Source organism: Lithobates pipiens, unplaced genomic scaffold (genome assembly GCF_037356315.1).
Source record: "Lithobates pipiens isolate NorthernLeopardFrog02 unplaced genomic scaffold, aLitPip1_a1.2 Scaffold_27, whole genome shotgun sequence".
Lineage (NCBI taxonomy): Eukaryota > Metazoa > Chordata > Amphibia > Anura > Ranidae > Lithobates > Lithobates pipiens.
In genome coordinates this window covers 183,746,965-183,767,313 of record NW_027507788.1, presented here as the reverse complement: position 1 = coordinate 183,767,313, position 20,349 = coordinate 183,746,965, and positions in this window count along the sequence as shown.

Sequence of the window (20,349 nt, the reverse complement as noted above, 5' to 3'; positions counted from 1 at the left end):
ACCCCCTAGCAACAGGCATTTAGAGGTGAGTTTAAAAAAAATTCCAAATGTTTTTTGTTTTTTTTAGGAATTGCTGCAATGGATGTGCTTTTTTGTGTGCGAAAAAACGCACATGTACTTGTTGCATTTGGGGTGTCATTAACAATAAATACCACTGCAAGTGCGACATGGTGATTTCGCACACATTCATAAAACTCTATAGTAGGCTTGTGCAATTTGTTTCATAAGGAATCGAAATTCAGCCGAATTTTGCATCTTTCAGACATTCGGATGCATCCTAATGTCCGAATAAAATAATAACGAATTTCAACTAATACGAAATAAATTATAGCGGATATAACTAATGAATTCGACATGATTTGTTAATTCGTTAAAGATCTAATGAAACAAAAGGTCAACTCAAAGTAAATCTTACAGTTAAATCAGTTGATTCATTTTGTGATCAAGGTTGGATTACTGGCAAATTCCTGAGAACTGAGTGAGAAGGGTGTTGTATTGTATTTGAGCAGAGAAGAGATATTGTCATTGTGTGTGTTAAAAGATTCAATAAACAAACGACTTTCCAAACTACGAATCGTTAGCACGAATATATATATATATATACATAAATAAATATCGAATTTCAACGAATACGAATGAAATTATAGCACATACAACGAATGAATTCGACATGATTCGAGATTCAGTATAATGAGTATCGACACTCTACAGAAATAACGAATTATTCGAAAATTTATTAACGTAACATAACGAATATAACAGAACGAAATTATGTATTTTACGAATGACAACGAACCAAAACGAAACAAAATTTTCCATTGTGCACAAGTCTACTCTATAGAATGAATGCAGCCTTAAAGCAGAGTTCCACCCCAAAAATGTAGTTTAAAGAAATTAACAGCATTATCCATCAACATTTGGGAAAAAAACATTTTTTTTTTTACCCCCTCCTTTCGCGCTATTGCTATGGGGTCCCTTGTATTCTGCCACTTCCTCTCCGCATCGCTTCACGTCATTTCCCTCGGCGCCTGTGCTCGATAGTGCTCCTGGGAGATGTGTGTCATCCCCTTCCCAGGAGTCAGTGGGCAGCGCCGAGGGCTAGGCTGCCATAACAACAAGGCGGGCACTTCCGATGCCACCACCCGTTGTAATGGCAACCAGAGAAGTTTCCACCGCTATGTGTGCATAATGCGCATGTGCAATATCGGGCGGTGCATGCTGGTTAATTCAGCAGCACCATATCCCGGAAGATCATCCTTGTGGTCTTCCCCTGCCCACAAGCAAGATGGGAACGCACAAGAAGAAGAAATATAAGGTTTATTTTTATATAAAATACAAACTATAGCACCATAATATAGAAGAGTAATTTGTGTCACTTTATAATTGTATAATAGATGGATTTTCTTTTTTAAATGCTAGATGTCGTTGGAACTCCGTTTTAAAGCGCAGCTCTAGTCAGTTTGGCAATTTGTTTTTAAAAAGGCACCCTACTTATTCTCTTTATTTGTACAATCAAATTAGGATACTGTTATATATAAATATGTTATTACTCACAGGATCCTGGTAGGTGGGCAGCGGGCATTTATGATGTGGGCATCTGAAGCCCTATCCTATTTCCAGGATTCGGTGAAGCTGGCTACCCAGCATGCACCTCCTGATCTTGCGTCTGCACAGTAATGATAGTGTGTGCCACACTATGTTGATTACAGGTTGCGACAGCAATGGTGGCAACAGCGGAAGTTACTGCCCCGTTGTTTTGGCAACCTGTCAATTAATTCCGCGGTGTCACGAACACAGTGTCTAATTCCTCCTGGCAGACCCTATTTCTCAAAAATAACGCCTCCCAATCGTGTCATTTCCACCCTCAAAATACTGTGAGATTATACCATTAGGCCTCCTGGGATAGATGACGCCGATATCCCAGGAGTCCTCAGGCATCACCTAATGACAAAAGTGCTGCCTGTATGCAGAAATAAAAAGTATTAAACAACATGTAAAAAAGTGTGGAACTCTGCTTTAACTCCTTCAGATCCGCACTAAAGCTGAATGACGACTACAGCGCGGATCTGCTTTGCCGGGAGTATGTCTATTGACATCTTCCCCTTTGCAGCCTCGCCAGGGGCACGCGCAGTGATCACCCGAGTCAATGAGAATCGGGTGATCACAGATCTGAGTAAGGGATCGATCCTGGCCCCTTACCATGTGATCAGCTGTCAGCCAATGACAGCTGATCACGTGATGTAAACAGAGGATCAGTAATCATTTTTTTTTCTTCTCACGCTGTCAGCATGAGAGGAAAAAAAGCCGATCACCGACTTTAGTTTGCAGGGACATTGGTCCTGAAGAGGAGCAGCATGTTATGTGCCCACCAGTACCACCTGCAAGTGCCACAAATCAGTGCCAAAAATCGGTGTCCACAGTGCCCAGCAATCAGTGCTCACAGTGCCCATGTTACTAAAGTGCCAGCAATCAGTGCCCCTATCAGTGCCCACAAGTGCCACCTATCAATGCCCACCAGTGGTGCCAATCAGTGCCTTATCAGTGCCACCTAGCAGTGCTGCCTATCAGTGACACCAACCAGTGCCGATCAGTGCCCATTACTGCCACCCATCAGTGCCCATCACTGCCACCCATCATTCCCACCAATCAGTGCCACCTATTAGTGCCCTTCAGTGCTACCTATCAATGCTCTTCAGCGCTGACCATCAGTGCTACCTATCAATGCTCTTTAGTGCCACCCATCAGTGCCCACCTACCAGTGCCACCTATTAGTGCCCATCAGTGCCACTTTATCAGTGGCCATCAGTGTTGCCTTATCCATGCCCATCAGTGCCCACAGTGCAGCCTCATCAGCGTACATCAATGAAGTAGAAAAAATATATGTTTGCAAAATGTATTAACAAATTATAAAACTGTATTTTTTTTTGTTTTTAATTAAGTCTTTTTAATTTTTATAACAAAAAATAAAAAACCCAGAGGTGATCAAATACCACCAAAAGAAAGCTCTATTTGTGGGGGGAAAAAAAATTATAAAAATGTAATTTGGGTACAGTGTTGTATGACCGCGTAATTGTCATTCAAAGTGTGACAGAGCTAAAAGCTAAAAATTGGTCTGGGCATGAGGGGGGTTTAGGTGTCCAGTAAGCAAGTGGTTAAGGTAAGACATCAGAACAGTTTGGTGTCACTGGTGATCTACTGAGGTACCAAATGACACATGAGCCTTTCACATGTACCTCAACCACTGAATCTCATTGGATTGGAGAATGACAGTTGGCAGAGTCTAGCTTAAAGCTCAGGCCTCAGGCTAATACAATTACAGCAGACATCTTGTGATGTTTTCTCCTAATATTTTTAGGGCTTGTTTACATGGGCACTACACCCATAGTCCATGAATGGGCCGTGCATTTTTGCAGCTTCCAGGTGCTGCATGCAAGCGGTCTACATTCATGATTGCATGGACACAGCCGCTCGTCTCAGTTTGACAGCCATGTGAGTGAGCAGCCATGAATGCACACTGGCTGCGTTCAAGGCCATTCACCAGCATAGCTGTAATTTTGGGTCTGTGCAGGCATTGTGTCCTCATAGACATAAATAGGCTGCTTGCATGCTGCACCTGCAGGCTAGGGATGGGTAATCAAAAAAGGCCTGTTCACCATGTACGGTCATCAGCATCCGTGTGAACAGGGGTTTAAACTTTTTATTGGTTGACAGGTTTGTTTTAAACATCACTTTCAATACACTAAAGCACTGGTGGCCAACTTTCTTGATATGGGGGGCCTAAAGTGGGGCTCGGCTATCAAAATTATCAAAGGGCCTCACAAAAAAAGCAGATACACAACAGAATATAGTCAAACACTATGGACATGATACAAGAGATGGTCAGAGGCTGTGGACATTAATACAGAATATGCTCAGAGACTGTGGACATAATACACAATATGGTCAGAAATTGCAGACATAATACAAGAGATACTCAGAGATTGTGGGCATAATACAAGAGATGGTCAGAGACTGCAGACATGATATAAGAGGTGAGTAGGGACTGTGGATATGATACAGGAGACAGTCAAAGACTGTGGACATGATACAAGAGATGGCCAGTTAGCCACAGACTGTACACATGGTACAATAGATGGTCAGAGACTGTGGACATGGTAAAATAAATGGTCAAAGAATGTGGACATGATACAAGGGATGGTCAGAGACTGCAGACATGATACAAGAGTTGAGTAGAGACTGTGGATATGATGCAAGAGACAGTCAAAGACTGAGGACATGACGCAAGAGATGGTCAGAGACTGTGGACACAGTACAAGAGATGGTCAGAGAATGTGGACACGGTACAAGAGATGGTCAGAGAATGTGGACACGGTACAAGAGATGGTCAGAGAATGTGGACATGATACAAGCAAAGATCAGAGAATGTGGACAATGGTACAAAAGATGGCCAGAGACTGTGGACATGGTACAAGGGATGGTCAAAGACTGCAGACATAATATAAGAGCTGGTCATAGACTGTAGTCATTATATAAGAGATAGTCAGAGACTGCAGACATGATATAAGGGATGGTCAAAGACTGCAGACATGATATAACAGATGGCCAGAGACTGCAGACATACTGCAAGAGAACCTCCGAGACTGTTAATATGCTATAGGGGTTGTTGGAGACTGGGGACGTGCTTCAGGAGACAGTCATTGACTGTAAACACGAGACTGCTAGAAATCGCTGCTATAACAGGGCAATAGGCAAACACAGATTCATGTCTACAGGGGCCCCAAGGGCCGCACTAAAAGTGCCAGAGAGCCACATGGGGCCCCTGGGCTGCAGGTTGGGCATCAGGGCACTAATGACTTTATCAGCAGAAAAGCAAATACTGTATTTTTCAACCCTTCACAGTGTTAAGTTGTTCACCATGGTACAGCAGGTATAATGTCCATTATGGCTCAATAAACCTCTGGTGGTGAACAGTGCTGTATGTAACAAAAAGATTAGCAAAATACAAACCTAGCAAAATAAAAGATGTAGTGTCACGTTTCTTTATGATCCCTTCTCCACAGGAGGATGAGGTAAAGTAGATGGCTTGTGCCAGGGAATGTGTTTTACATTTCTTGTCCCCTCCCCGGCTCTCTCCCTCCACAAATTCAAAAGAAGGGTCGTAGAACCCCTCCTGAGCACAAACGTGTAATTTTCCAGACGCAGCATATTTCATGTCTTACATTAAAGATCTGTTCACCAAGCCAACTGTGAGAGACCCAAGACTATCTGTCTCATATGCTGAATGCCAGACCCCCGGCTCCAATACAGAAGGGCCCAATTATGAACTCTGGAGCAAAAGTGGAGCCCTTGTCTACTGCAACCAATCATATTTACGCCTTTTCTTTTGCATTGAGCGAAACCTGAATCTCAATTGGCTGCTATGGGCCACAGTTTGGAAGGAGAGGTAGGAAGTACTGAATCCAAAAGCAGTCTAGATCAGTGGTTCTGAAACTTATTGAGACCAGGGCACACTAAATTCTTTTGGAAGACGTTAAGGGACTCTGCATTCGACTTGGCGAACCCTGTAAGGATGAGGTTTCCAGTGGGACAACAGTGGGGGATCTCCAGGAAGTTGGGGACTTTGCAGGAGCACTGTTGTAGACTGTGTGGCCTTGCAGGGGCAGGGAGATTATAGGTTGGGGGCCCTATAGGAAGGGCTGCAGCAAGCTAGGGAGCTGGTGGGCACTGCAGGCTCTCAGTGGATCTTGTGGGCATTGTAGAGGGTTGAGGGGCACTATAGGAGTTGGAAGAAATTGTGAAAGGTTAGGGGATTTTGCAGCTCAATGGAGGCCCAGGAGGAAAGAGGCTGCAGCCTGGCAGTCGACCTCAGTTTCTGGGTACCACTAATAAGCTGGCAGCTCACAGACATGAAAAGACCTCTAGCGGGTGCTTTAGAGAAATCCAAGAGGTATCTGAAAAAACAGTAGCTACAGACCATGAAGAATTTATTTCATAAAAAAACATTAAAAGCAAAAGCATTGCACAGGTTCTAGCTGGTCTCTTTGTCTGGGGTCAAATTGCTGGCAGGAATCTGGACGGTTTCCAGTTGAATGGGGAACACCCGAACAGGAATAGAAACAGCAAGAATATAGTCAGACACAGGTCCTAGCGGCTAGCCCATCTCCACTTTATTGATCTGTGTGCGTGTAGACATAAAGACTAACTGCACCTTTAAGACCATTTTACACCCATATTTATGGTATAACATGTTAGATGGTGCTAAGCGAACCTCCACCCCCAAAATGGATCCTCCTCTAACAGAATGTGGTGTTCTTCTCTTCTGTAAGCAGCTGTCAGATTTGAACTTGGCGCAAGATCAGAGATCTGTTGTCCAAGACCCAATTTTTCCAATGGATCAAAAACGTCATAAGACACTGGTGAGCCACGTTTTTGAGCGTTTATCGGCAGTTATACGCTTTTTTTTTACGTTAGAGCATTTTTGCGGGTGAAAACAACTGAAAAACTCCTCTCAGAACCCACTAGTTTTTTTTGTTTTTTTTTAAAGCTAAAAAACTCCCCAGCTAAAAACTGCTGATAACAGCCTACGTGTGCATGGACACATAGGATAACAAGATGGGGAGTTTATTAACTGTAGAAAAAAAGTCTGAAACCAAAAACAGCTGCTGTAAAAACGTCCAGTGTGCATGAGGCCTAATACAGAAAAGTCCCCATACAGTACTTCTGTTCTGCTACAAGATGCCCTCTTTCTTCCAGGTTCCAATTTTATGCAGCAAAAAAGACTAAGGTCATACCATGAATGAAGGGGCATCAGCATGACACCCTTCATCCATAGTGTATTCCTGGAGAATGTGTCGATGATGCCATCACTTGAGTGGGGCTCTATGCATCTCCAAGCATGACTTCCTGCTGGGCAAAGATAAGGATTTCCCAGTACAAAAGTTAATATCACTCAGAGGTCTTTTTTCTTCTTTATTGATTAAGTTAAGCCAGCGTGTTTAGGAGGAAAGGCCTCCCTCTTGCCCAGGGCTGGAGCAGTGAATACAATTAGAATTACAATAAGATGCAATAGGAGACCCATATAAGGACCTGATCAAGACAGTAAAATATTAACGGCATTACAAACTGCGGGCATGGCTTCCATCACCACCATAGGCAAATCAGAAAGTGAGAGGAAATTCCTCCAAAGTGGGGGAATCCTTGGTTGTCACCAGAACTAGTGTTTCTATTGGAAGATCTCCTGTTTTGGTGAGAACCCAAAATTTGTGGTTTTCTTTCACTTTCAGTGATTATGGTAAACCAAACAAATAGACCCCTTTCACACTGGGGCCGTCCGAATGCTAGCAGTAAAGCGCCGCTAGTTGTATCTGCACTTTTCGCCCACTAGCGCAGTGCTTTTAATCCCTGCTAGCGGATGAAGAAGGGGTTAAAAGCTCCCGTGTTTTGCCGCTTTTAAATCGCTTTTCAGACGCCTTGGAAGAGCTGGCCATTCATTTCAATGGGTAGGGCCCCAAAGATGCGACTTGCAGGACTTTTCCTAATGTCCCTCAAGCACACAGCCCTAGTGGGAAAAGTCACACTAAAATGAATGGGAGGCGGTATTCAGGCTCTTTACAGGTGAAATTTCTAGCGCTAAAATGCCTGAAAACTGCCTCCGTGTGAAAGGGGTCATAGAGAGTGTGAATCTCCCTAACAGGGCCCAGGCAGCATTAAAATCCTGACAAGTGTTCTAATCCCTCTCCTGTCTATCCAAAACTAAAGAAAAGTTATGACTCTAGTTATACTTTTTTCTTGTTTAATATCTGTTTATTAAAAGAGTAGCAAACAAAATAAACAGTGATAATACAGGCATATTATGCAAGTACATGCATAGGTATAAATATAACCAAATATAACCCAAAGACCATCAGGAGCGGGAAACTTAAAAATAGACAATAAGAGGTGCAAACACACGTAATAACCTGGGTCTGGGTAGGCATTAAGAGATTTATTAGCAATCTAATATTCTGTTAGATAAAGTGAGAATTGATGGGAGAGAAGAAAAGAGGACGGAAAAGGGGAGAAGGAAGAAGAAAAATAGAGGACAAAGGAAGATGGGGGGGAGAGGAGAGGGAAGGCAAAAGGTAATAGAGTGCTGGTACTCGATGGGATGAACTGAACTGTACAAGTAGCAATCATGATTTTCCATAAAGTTAAAAGACAACATCTGATTAAACCAAAACATCATCAGAGGTTACAACCATAATGTCGTTATAGTGGGTGGTAGACTTGAATTCAAACCAGAGGGCCGTATCTTGGTGTGATGACTTTATCTCTAGCAATATAGGTAAGTTCCTCTAAGAGCCCGTTCACACTGAGGCAGCACGACTTGCTGCGCGACTGCCTCAGGCGACCGGGATCCGACTTTAGCGGCGGCTTGTGAAATGACTTCTGTATAGAAGTCAATGCAAGTCGCCCCAAAAGTCATACAGGAACCTTTTTCTAAGTCGGAGTGACTTGAGTCGCTCCGATTAGAACGGTTCCATTGCATAGAGCGGGATGCGACTTGTCAGACGGCTAAGTCGGCTGACGGGTCGCCCCTGTGTGAACCGCCCCTAAAAGACAAATTTCATCTATTTTCTGTAACCAACTTTTCATGGAAGGAGTCATGGGTTGACCCCATGAGGCAGGTATAAGGGCTTTAGCTGTTTTCAAAAGATGGGGGGGGGGGCAGTGAACATTTATATGGGCCGACTGATTCAAGAGTGACTTGAAGAAGTATTGTCCATGGGTCAGAGAAGAACCTGTTATTTGATTAATGAGGTTTGCCCCCTCCTTTTCCTCCCCCTTCCCCCCTCCCCTCCCCCTCTATCCGTTATTCTTCCTTTCCCGTCTTCCCTCCCCCCCTCCCTTCACTCTCCCCCCGATTTTCTTCCTTTCCACCAGTTTTATTCTTTTCTTTCTTTCCCCATTCCTATTTTAATTTCTACTAGCTTTCGCTTCTTTTCCATTATCAGTCTTATTCCTTCTTTCCCTTCCCTCCCTCTTCTTCTCTTTCACCCTCTCCCTCCCCCCTTCCTTGCCCCCCCTCTTCCGGCCACTTCCTTCCCTCACTCCACCCCTCATTCTCTTTCCCTCCCCTTCGGTCACATGGTGGCACTACCTGGTTTTCCTTCACTATTGTAATAATTGCCTACACAATATAATTTCTAATGCAGCGTTACCTTTCAATTAGAGATTGTCACTACAACCCCCCTTACGCGCCGCTGGGGGGAACTGTTTTTGGGTCCTGTTGCTGGTAGAGTCTGTCCAGTTGGGTGAGCAGGTCTTCCTTCTTAAATATTATCTGTAATTTTTTCTATTTAAGCTGAATTCTGCTTTGTATGTATATATTTTTATTGTATTTTTTTGTTCTGCAGACCATCCCTCCTGAAGAAGCGGTTTATACAGCGAAACCGGTAGAGGAAATTTTCTATACTCCACATTAATCAACAATTGTCGTGGGGACCCGTTAGTTGTTAGTTTTTTCCTGTTGTATTACTATTTTTAACAATGAACAATAAGCATGTTTTGTATGTTTTATATGTATTAAAATTTTGATTTTGATTTCATGTACGTGTTATTGTATCAGTACCGAGTTAGTCCACCTAAAACCCCTCTAGGTGGTTATATATGTTGGTCAGCGTCAGCAACTGCCCACATATTTCCACCTTCCCAATCTTCATAAATCTATTTGGATGATGGTACGGTTATATCTTACATTATTGATGAATATCTGAGGCTATACTCAAAGTTTTCCATTGATGAGGTCAAGGAGGACGTCTGACCAAAAAGGGGCGAATTAGAGGGCAGAACCACCAAATGTGGGCATGAGAAGCAGTGTTCCCACAGTTTTGGAGGAACTGTGGGAACACTGGATGTTTACTTCCAGTTCCTCGTTGTGTTGGAGGAACTGTGGGCATGAGAAGCAGTGTTCCCACAGTTCCTCCAACACAACGGGGAACTGGAAATAAACATCCAGTGTAATTTGGTAGGGGTGTAGTGCCATCTGGTCAATAATTTGTAATTTGTTTCCACCATTTTACAAGAAATCGAAGAAACATGAGCAAGTTGCAGGATCTTGTCCTTGACTTTAGTTATACTTTAATTGTAAGTCTGCTGAGACAAACTTCTATTTACTTTAACCGCATTTCTTTAAACGCAGCATGTTCACATGAGAACCAATGAAGTTGCAGGAAAGCAGGTCAGAATTAGCCCGGTTGCATTTTGCATTGGACTTTGAGTAGCGCTATGGAGAAATCTTGTCTACATGAGCTGTAAGGCAGAGTTCCTGCCACTCTAAAACTGTGTACTGCAATGAGTAAATCCACATGTTTAATGATGGAATAGAACCACGTTACCATCAGTCCAGTGGCGGGGTGTAATTTTCACACTTTTATATAGCCAGCTCTATTTTATGGACACGCTGAAAGTTCTGTATAAAACGATTCGTCCCATCACAAAACATCTACAATGAGACTGGACATTGTGGGTCCCCAGTGGACTGCGCTCTGGAATTCTACACGCTTTTCTGTGCCACAGGTTACATGTGCTATTCATTCCCTGCGAAGGTATTTTCCCCAATATAATTCAATTACAATCCGCCATTCTGCACTGAAATCATTTCAAGACCATCCTGGGCACATTTGTTTCCGATTACAGTCTGCAAATCAGGGAAACGTTAGGAAAGCTCAGGCAGCGATGGCAACCATGTTGGATGAATGATGCACAAGCAACATTCCGTCTTCATTTCACTGCAGAGAACGAAAATCTGATTGGCTGCTGTGGATGGCTGAAGTTTATACATTGAATGTTCATCTTTGCACTGCCTGAATGAAGAAATATGTAGACAATATTATTATTATATTAATAATAATATATTATATATATTATTATATTATATTACACTATATACAGTGCTGTGATATAGTATTTTCCCCCTTCCTGATTTTTTATTTTTTATTTGCATATTTGTCACACTTAAAAGATTCAGATCATTAAACAAATTGTAATATTACACAAAGATAACCCGAGTAAATACAAAATGCAGTTCTTAAATGATGATTTAATTTATTAAGGGAAAAAGAGCTGTCCGTACCTGCCTGGCCCTATGTGAAAAAGTAATTGCCCCCTCCCCCTTCCATGCTATGTCATGAACTGTTATTAACTACATTTTGTGGAAAGCTGAATTAAATTTCACTTGTCACACCTGGGCCTGATTATTTCCAGATCTGTTGAATCAAGAAATCACTCATATAAAAGCTGTCTGACAAAGTGAAGCATGCTAAAAGATCTAAAAAAAAAAACACATCATGCTGCAATCTAAATACATTCAAGAACAGATGAGAAATAAAGTAAATGACGTGTATCAGTTTGGAAAGGGTTACAAAGCCATTGCTAAGGCTTTGAGATTTCAGCAAAACATGGTGAAAGCCATTATTCACAAATGGAGAAAACGGAACATCGGTGAACTTTCCCAGGAGTGGCCGGCCTACCAAAACAACTCCAAATATACAACGGCGACTCATCCAGGAGGTTATAAAAGATCCAAGAACAACATCAAAAGAACTGCAGGCCTCACTTGCCTCAGTTAAGGTCAGTGTTCATGATTCAACAATAAGAAAAAGACTGGGTAAAAATGGCCTCCATGGCCAAAGCCACTGCTGACCAAAAAGAACACAAAGGCTCGTCTCACATTTGCCAAAAAACATCTTGATCATCCCAAAGACTTTTGGACAAATATTCTGTGGACTGATGAGACAAAAGTTGAACTTTTTGGAAGATGTGCATCCCGTTACATCTGGAGTAAAACTAATACAGCATTTCTTAAAGTGGTTGTAAACCTTTACAAACCACTTTGACCTACAGGTAAGCCTAGATTAAGGCTTACCTGTAGGTCCAAGAAATATCTCCTAAACCTATATGGTTTAGGAGATATTTGCCCAAAAACAGGCACTGCTTTCTACGGCGCATGCGCCGTAGACAGCGGCACGCAGGCGCACTGAGCACGGCACTCTCAACGACGGAGCTGCCGCGCGTGTCGGCTCCCGTGCGCATGCGCGGGAGTGACGTCATCGCGGCTTCGCCGAATGACAGCGGCGGAGCTGCGAGACCCCACCAAGAAGATGGATGCGGCGGACTACAGGGGACAGCGGTGACTTCGCTGGCTCCTGTGTCAGGTAAGTGACACATAATGGACTACTATGCAATGCATATTAGTCCATTATGCTTTGCCTTTGCAGGGAATGAAAGAGGAAGTAAACTCATCAGGGTTTACTTCCTCTTTAATAAGATCATCATACCAACAGTCCAACACGGTGGTAGTAGTGTGATGGTCTGGGGCTACTTTGCATCAGTTGCTGACCTCAAATCCAAGTGCACTTGGGTTGTGCAGCAGGACAATGATCCAAAATACACCAGCAAGTCCAGTTCTAAAATGGCTAAATTTTTTTTGTAATTAAGGTTTTGGAGTGGTCAAAGTCCAAACTTAAAGACGATTGAAATGCTGTGACGTGACCTTAAGGAGGTCGTTCAAGCTTAAAAACGCTTGACTGCAGTTGTTGCCTCCAAGGGTGGCACAACCAGTTATTAGGTTTACATCACATCAGAAGCCCCCCATCACACTAGAGGTTCCACATCACATGAGAAGCCTCCCCCTCTTTACACCAGAGGTTCCCCCATCACATCATAAGCCCCCCCCCCCTTTACACCAGAGGTTCCCCCATCACATAACAGCCCCCCTTTCACACCAGTGGTTCTCCATCACATCAGAACCCCCCTTTCATTCCAGGGGTACCCCCTTCACATCAGAGGTTCCCTCATCACATCAGAAGCCCATCCCCTTCACACCAGAGGTTCCTTAATTACATGAGAGCCCCCCTTTCACACTAAAGCTGTTCTCCCTTCACATGCGAGCCCCCTTCAAACCAGAGGTCCCCCCATCACATCAGAGCACTCCTTTACACCAGAGGTTCCCTCTTCAGATCAGAGGTTTCCCCATCACATCAGAAGCCCCTTTATGCCCGACAGATTCCCCCATCACATTAGAGCCCCCCCCTTTACACCAGAGGCTCCCCCATCACATCAGAGCCCCCTTCACACTAGAGGTTCTCCCAACACATCAGAAGCCCCCATTCAGATCAGAGGTTCCCCCTTCACATCAGAGACCCCCCTCTTCATACCAGAGGTTACCTCTTCACATCACAGGTTCCCCCATCACATCAGAAGCCCCCCTGCAGATCACAGGTTACATCAAAGCCCCCTCATCACATCAGAGCCCCTCTTTCATGCCTGAGGTTCCCCCATCCCATCAGAGTCCCCCTCCTTTAAATCAGAGTCCCCCCTTCACATCAAAGGTCCGCCAATCACGTCAGAGGCCCCCCATCAAGTCAGAGTCCCTACTTCACATCAGAGTCATCCCTCCATATCAAAGGCCCCCATCACATCAGAAGCCCCCCCTACACATGACAGCCTTTCATCACATCAGAGGTGGCCCTATAAGTCAAGTGCCTTTTATACATGAGCCTCCCCATCACTGAGTCCCCCCATTAGAGAGCCCCCAGTCACCCACAGAGCCCACCAGTCACATACTCCCCACTTCACATCAGAGCCGTGGCATCCAGGTTGAGAAGCATTGGCTTAAGATGAAGGAGAGAGCCTTGGTTGTGTGTGGCCAGTGTGATTATGCAGAGGATTGCTGGGAAGGTCATTGTCAATGGGTCCGGGGGGGGGGGGGGGGGGGGGCGAATGAGGCCATTACACGAATACTGCCAGTTTGCTCTGTATGAATAACATGATGGGTCTCCTTAAGGAGAAATCTACATATTTAATTTTAGCGTCCTGTTATACGGTCAGTTTACAGGAAGACTGAGCTCTGCGGATTTCTTTATTCAAGGGGAAAAAAAAGGCAAGATAAACGTTATAAAAATAACTTTATCCAGACCTCTCCACGCTACGCGCAGGACGATCTTGGTGGGACTGTGATCATTTAGAAGATATAAAGGAAAGCAGACAGAAAGTCTGGCCAAAAGGCAGAGACAGCTAAATCCATCACCTGCATGACATCATCACCTCCCTGTGGGGACATCACACCTTACCCGGGACATGACCATATGTGCAATCCGCAAATCGTGAACATGTGAGCTTGTTACTGAACACACGCTCCATACCTGGTAATGATCTGCCCCGATATTCACTTCTACACTCAGCCCAACCCGAGAAAGTGCTCCATTATAACACATATAGTGCTATCCAGCCAATGTACCTCCCTTTGTAAGTTGTAAGCCAATAGATGCACCGTTTAGGAGAAATATACGGTTTACTGCGTTTACTGCGGAGTCCGCAGCCCTGGAAAGAAGACGGGCAAAGATGGATGCGGCCTGCAGCGGGGACGACGTGGGCTTCGTATGCTGGTGTCACATAATATGCAATGCATACTAGCACATTCAGGGCTGGTGCAAGGATTTTTGACACCCTAGGTGAAACCTCATTTTTCCGCCCCCCTTGGCTCCATCCCCTTTGCCCTGTCCATGCATACCCCAGTTTTTTTAATGAAGCACCCATCAAATGCAGCCTCACCAGCGCCCATCAATGCAGCCTCCCCAGCGCCCATCAATGCAGCCTCCCCAGCGCCCACCAATGCAGCCTCCCCAGCGCCCACCAATGCAGCCTCACCAGCGCCCATCAAATGCAGTCTCACCAGCACCCATCAATGCAGCCTCACCAGTGCCCATCAAATGCAGTCTCACCAACACCCATCAAATGCAGCCTCACCAGCGCCCCCATCAAATTCAGTCTCACAGCACCCATCAAATGCAGCCTCACCAGCACCCATCAAATGCAACCTCACCATCACCCATCAAATGCATCCTCCCCATCACCCATCAAATGCATCCTCACCATCACCCATCAATGCAGCCTCACCAGCGCCCATCAATGCAGCCTCATTAGCGCCCATCAAAAGAAGTCTCACCAGCACCCATCAATGCAGCCTCACCAGCGCCCATCAATGCAGCCTCATCAGCGTCCATCAAATGCAGTCTCACCAGCACCCATCAATGCAGCCTCACCAGCGCCCATCAAAGGCAGCCTCACCAGCACCCATCAATGCAGCCTCACCAGCACCCATCAATGCAGCCTTACCAGCACCCATCAAATGCAGCTTCACCGTCACCCATCAATGCAGCCCCACCAGCACCCATCAAATGCAGCCTCACCAGCACCCATCAATGCAGCCTCACCAGCGCCCATCAAATTCAGCCTCACCAGTGCCTATCAATGCAGCCTGATAGCCCCAATCAATGCAGCCTACTAGTGCCCATCAATGAATGCTTACTTGCTTCCATTAATTTGGGAGTTGTGTCACGGACACAGTCCTCTGCCTCTGTGCCTCTGACACTATGTGAACAGAGCGGCGGCTGCCTGCTGATGCTGAGACAGTGGAGGTTATTTACTAAAGGAAAATCCACTTTGCACTGCAAGTGCACTTGAAAGTAAAGGCGCTGTAGATCCGAGGGGGACATGCAAGGAAAATAAAATACAGCATTTTAGCTTGCACATGATTGGATGATAAAATCAGCAGAGCTTCCCCTCATTTCAGATCTGCCCAAAGGCAGGTGAACGGACGGTTGCTATAACTGGAGAACAACATTGTATCACATCAGATGTAATGATGCCTTACTCCCTATGGTAAAAATGATTGTTGTGCCCAAATTGTACGCCATGGGAATCGTTTAAGCACCATAGAGTATTATCCAATGAAACAATACATATATAAACTTAAAAAAATCTGCACCTGTCTCACCAATCCCCCATGTCCGCCGTAGGGGGAATATAGGGTCCCTGACACCTGTTAATATATGTTTTTCCTTTTTGGCTTTGTCTCTCATTGATTGTCGGATATTCTCCTGAAGAAGCGGTTGGTCCGCGAAACTAGTAGAGGAGACCCCCATACACCACCAGAATCAAATCCTCTCTTTCGAGTGTTTGTACATGCTATATATTCTGGGGTGTATTTTATTTTATTATTGATGTTTTATACATTGTTTTCTTCTATTTGTCTTTTTGTCATTTTGTATCTTCATTAAATATTGGAAAAAAAACAATTATTTTAAACTTCTTTTTTTGCTTTATTATAAAAAGTACCGGTATAGTCCAATTTATCTATTGGTCTGGGTTGGTTAATAGGAGATTAGCGTGGACAGCTGTCCCAATACCCCCACACCAAACCCCTTTCTGTATTCTAAAATTTGTGGATGATGGTACTAGTTAAATTTGTAAAACTACGTTTATTTAAGGCGTTATTTATAATCTCTTGAATATATGTGCATTAGGATCTCAAGTCTGTACCAGGTACCGACACCTAGAGGGCGCCCTGGTGCGAACATCAGCAGAGGGCTGGGGGAGGAATGTGGCATTCTTTCAGCCATCTAGTGTTCAACATTGCTAGAATGGTTGTTACAACCAGATACGGACCACCAATGCTGGAGGGGTTATTGTTACAGTCAGCCACTGACCACCAATGCTCAATGCTGGGGGGTTATTGTTATAGTCAGCCACTGACCACCAATGCTGGAGTGGTTATTTTTACAGCCAGACACGGACCACCAATGCTGGAGGGGTTATTTATACAGCCAGACACGGACCACCAATGCTGGAGGGGTTATTTTTACAGCCAGACACGGACCACCAATGCTGGAGGGGTTATTTTTACAGTCAGCCACTGACCACTAATGCTCAATGCTGGGGGGGATTATTGTTACAGTCAGCCACTGACCACCATTGCTAAATGCTGGGAGGGGGGGGATTATTTTTACAGTCAGCCACTGACCACCAAAGCTGGGAGGGTTATGGCTCCAGCCAGCCACTGACCACCAATGGTGGGGGGGCTTATTGTATTGTGTCAGTCATCCACTGAATGGGGGTTTACAACAAAGGAGCCTGTTCAACTGTACAAGTTTAACAGGGGGCCTAACCCTTCCCCTATCTATTCAAAGCAAAAAAAAATTATATATATATATATATATATATATATATATATACCCACTTACTATAAGCACAGGCTGTCATGGACCTGTCCCCCCATCTCCCTTAACTTCCTGTCCCAGATACCCAACAGGAAGTTAGAGGAAATGTCCCAAATTGAGGGCTAGTTTACATGGACGGCCGGGGGGGGGGGGGGGGGGGGGGGGGGCGCTACAAGCAGGGAGTTAAAGTGGAAGTAAACCCATCGATTTAAACAGTTAAAAAAAAAGGCATGCCGGGAATGCTAACTGCACATTGGCTGTGCTCTCAGCCAAACTATCAAACCATCCAATGGCTGGTGTCAGAACGAATCACATGTGCAGCACCATAGCAGTTGAAGATTAAACAGAGGCAAAGATGGCAGCTTCCTTGGCTGAAAATGATAGGGGAGTTTACTTCCAATTTAAGCTGCGGTTTTAACACCCCCCCCCCCCCAATCTGCCCACCAGTACACCGAAATGCAGCTGCCCAGGCCTTTGTATGCAGGGGTAAAAATGAAAACAGCATGTCGCATTCTGTGGGCCTGGTATTTCAGGAAACTACCGAATTATGCCCACTAGATGGAGCTGATGATCAGGAAATAAACATATTAGACACATTACGGGAATTACTTGCGGCGGCTATGCAAATGCTAAGACATTTGTGAACGTGGCCCAGTTGTGGCACGGGGAGTCGTCATTTTGAGGTTAAAAAGAAGCGACAAGTAGGCGCCTGTCATACACCTTCTGAAAAGTTTATCCACTGCAGATTCCTTTTTCGGAGGATGGGCAGTAATAGCTCCATACGTGAACAAGCCCCTTGGACAGCTGTCCCCAGAACAGGTGTCCCCAATAGGAAGATGTTTCCCATCTTGGTGACACAGGTCGTCGGCACAGATAGAGGGGGAATCATCCCAATGGGGACACAGACCACAATAAAGATTTGACAGAGGGTCCAACCCACCCCCCTCCCCCCACTCTATGCATTAGTTTGTGCTTAGAGATACACTTTAAGTCCCGTACCGTCCGTCTCTCCCGAGTAATCTGTCTGTTTTTTTGTGTTGGGGGATTGATGGACAGACATGTCTACATATCATCCCCCTCATATGTCCTCATATAAATATTTAGGCTGCAATCAGTGAGCAGTTTATGGCTTCTTACCCCATGACAGAGGTTCTGGAAAAGTAGCCAAAAAAAAAAAAATCAGTACTGTAGAAAGAAGGAAGATTGAAGATAGGCGCCTTCCATCCTAAAGAGGGATCCCTCCCACACACATAACCACACCGGCGTTTATTTCCTCTTTAACTACTTCCATACCGGCCTATTCTGACACTCCTCTCCTACGTGAAAAAAATCATCATTTTTTTTGCTAGAAAATTACATTATGTATGTTTTTTTTTTAGCAGACACCCTAGCGAATAAAATGGCGGTCATTGCAACTTTTTATGTCACATGGTATTTGCGCAACAATTTTTCAAATACGTTTTTCTTTAAGAACTGTTTCAGAAATTAAAAATTAAAAAAGATTTTTTGTATAATGTGAAAGATGATGTTACGCCTAGTAAATAGATACCCATCAGATATGGTTTGAACGGCGTTTACATATGTGGGACTTTCGTGTGCGTTCGCTTCTGTGCACTAGCACGGGGGGGGGGGGGGCCTTCATTTTTTATTTATTTTTTTACTGTTTCTTTTATTGTCATCTTTTTTATTTTTACACTTTCTTTAAAAAAAATTTGATCACTTTTATTCCTATTACGAGGGGATGTTTACATTCCTTGTAATAAGAATAAAAGTGATAAAAAAAATGTGATCACTTTATCACCTGCTTCCTCCGATGACCATTTGGCCACCGGAAATCTCTATGCTATTCATCTGGCGGCGGTGGATTCTTTCTCCGATCGTTACAGCAATGGGGATGAGCACAGCAGCTTCAGCCACTGTCTCGGGTCCTCATTGGATAGATTGATAGCAGCGGGAGCCATTGGAATGGAAGCCGGGGGCGGGGCCGAGTCCTGTTATCTGTGTCAATGGATGCAGCAGCAGGACTCGGGAGCGCGCCCGCATGAGTGCCCCCCATGGAAAGCATCTCCAGTATCACCTGCTTCAGGTTTTCATGTTGACACTGACCCCCCAAAGTGACCCGTTTTCCCCTACTTTTGACATTTCTATGCAGTGCTTAATGAACAGCCCATTCTGCGCAACCTGCCGATACAAATGACATTCACACTATAGCTTTTCATGGACACAAATAAATATTGGGCACGTAGCACTTGTGGCGCCGTTCATTTTGCTCCCCATCGTAGAATGCTCCGGAAGTGATGTTGCGGCCAGAAATTTTCGCACTGCGCACGCGCGATGCGTTCCAAACACTTGCGCCATGCGTTCCAGAGGATTTGCGACAATGCAGTCAAACCGTCAGATAATGTCACGGAAGTGAGGGGCGGTAATCGTGACGTTAACTTTAGACAGAGCGGTGGAGAGAGAGCGGGCAACCGTGGCTCGGGGAGGGGATTACCTCCCCTCGCTTCCGTGACATTATCTGACAGTTTCACTGGTCTGCATTGTCGCAAATCCTTTGGAACGCACGGCGCCAGTGTCTAGAAGACATTGCGCATGCGCAGTGCTAAATTTCTGCCCGCAACGTCACTTCCGGAGCATTCTACGATGGGGAGCAAAATATGACACTACACCACCAACCAGTGCCTATTACTGCCTGCTCATCAGTGCCCATCAATGCCTTATCATCAGTGCCCATCAATGCCACCCATCAGTGCCCTTCAATGCCACCCATCAGTGCCCTTCAATGCCACCCATCAGTGCCTGCTCATCAATGCCCATCAATGCCACCCATCAGTGCCTGCTCATCTGTGCCCAATGCCACCCATAAGTGCTTGCTTATCTGTGCCCATCAATGCCACCCATCAGTACCTGCTCATCAGTGCCCATCAATGCCACCCATCAGTACCTGCTCATCAATGCCCATCAATGCCACCCATCAGTGCCCAACAATGCCACCCATCAGTGTCTGCTCATCTGTGCCCATCAGTACTCTTCAATGCCACCCATCTGTGCCTGCTTATCCGTGCCCATCAATGCCAGCCATCAGTGCCTGCTCATCTGTGCCCATCAATGCCTACTCATCAGTGCCCTTCAATGCCACCCATCAGTGCCTGCTCATCAGTGCCCTTCAATGCCACCCATCAGTGCCCGCTCATCAAGGCCACCCATCAGTGCCTATCAATGCTGCACATCAGTGCCTATTAGTGCCTGCTCATCAGTGCCCATCAATGCTACCCATCAGTGCCTGCTCATCTGTGCCCATCAATGCCAC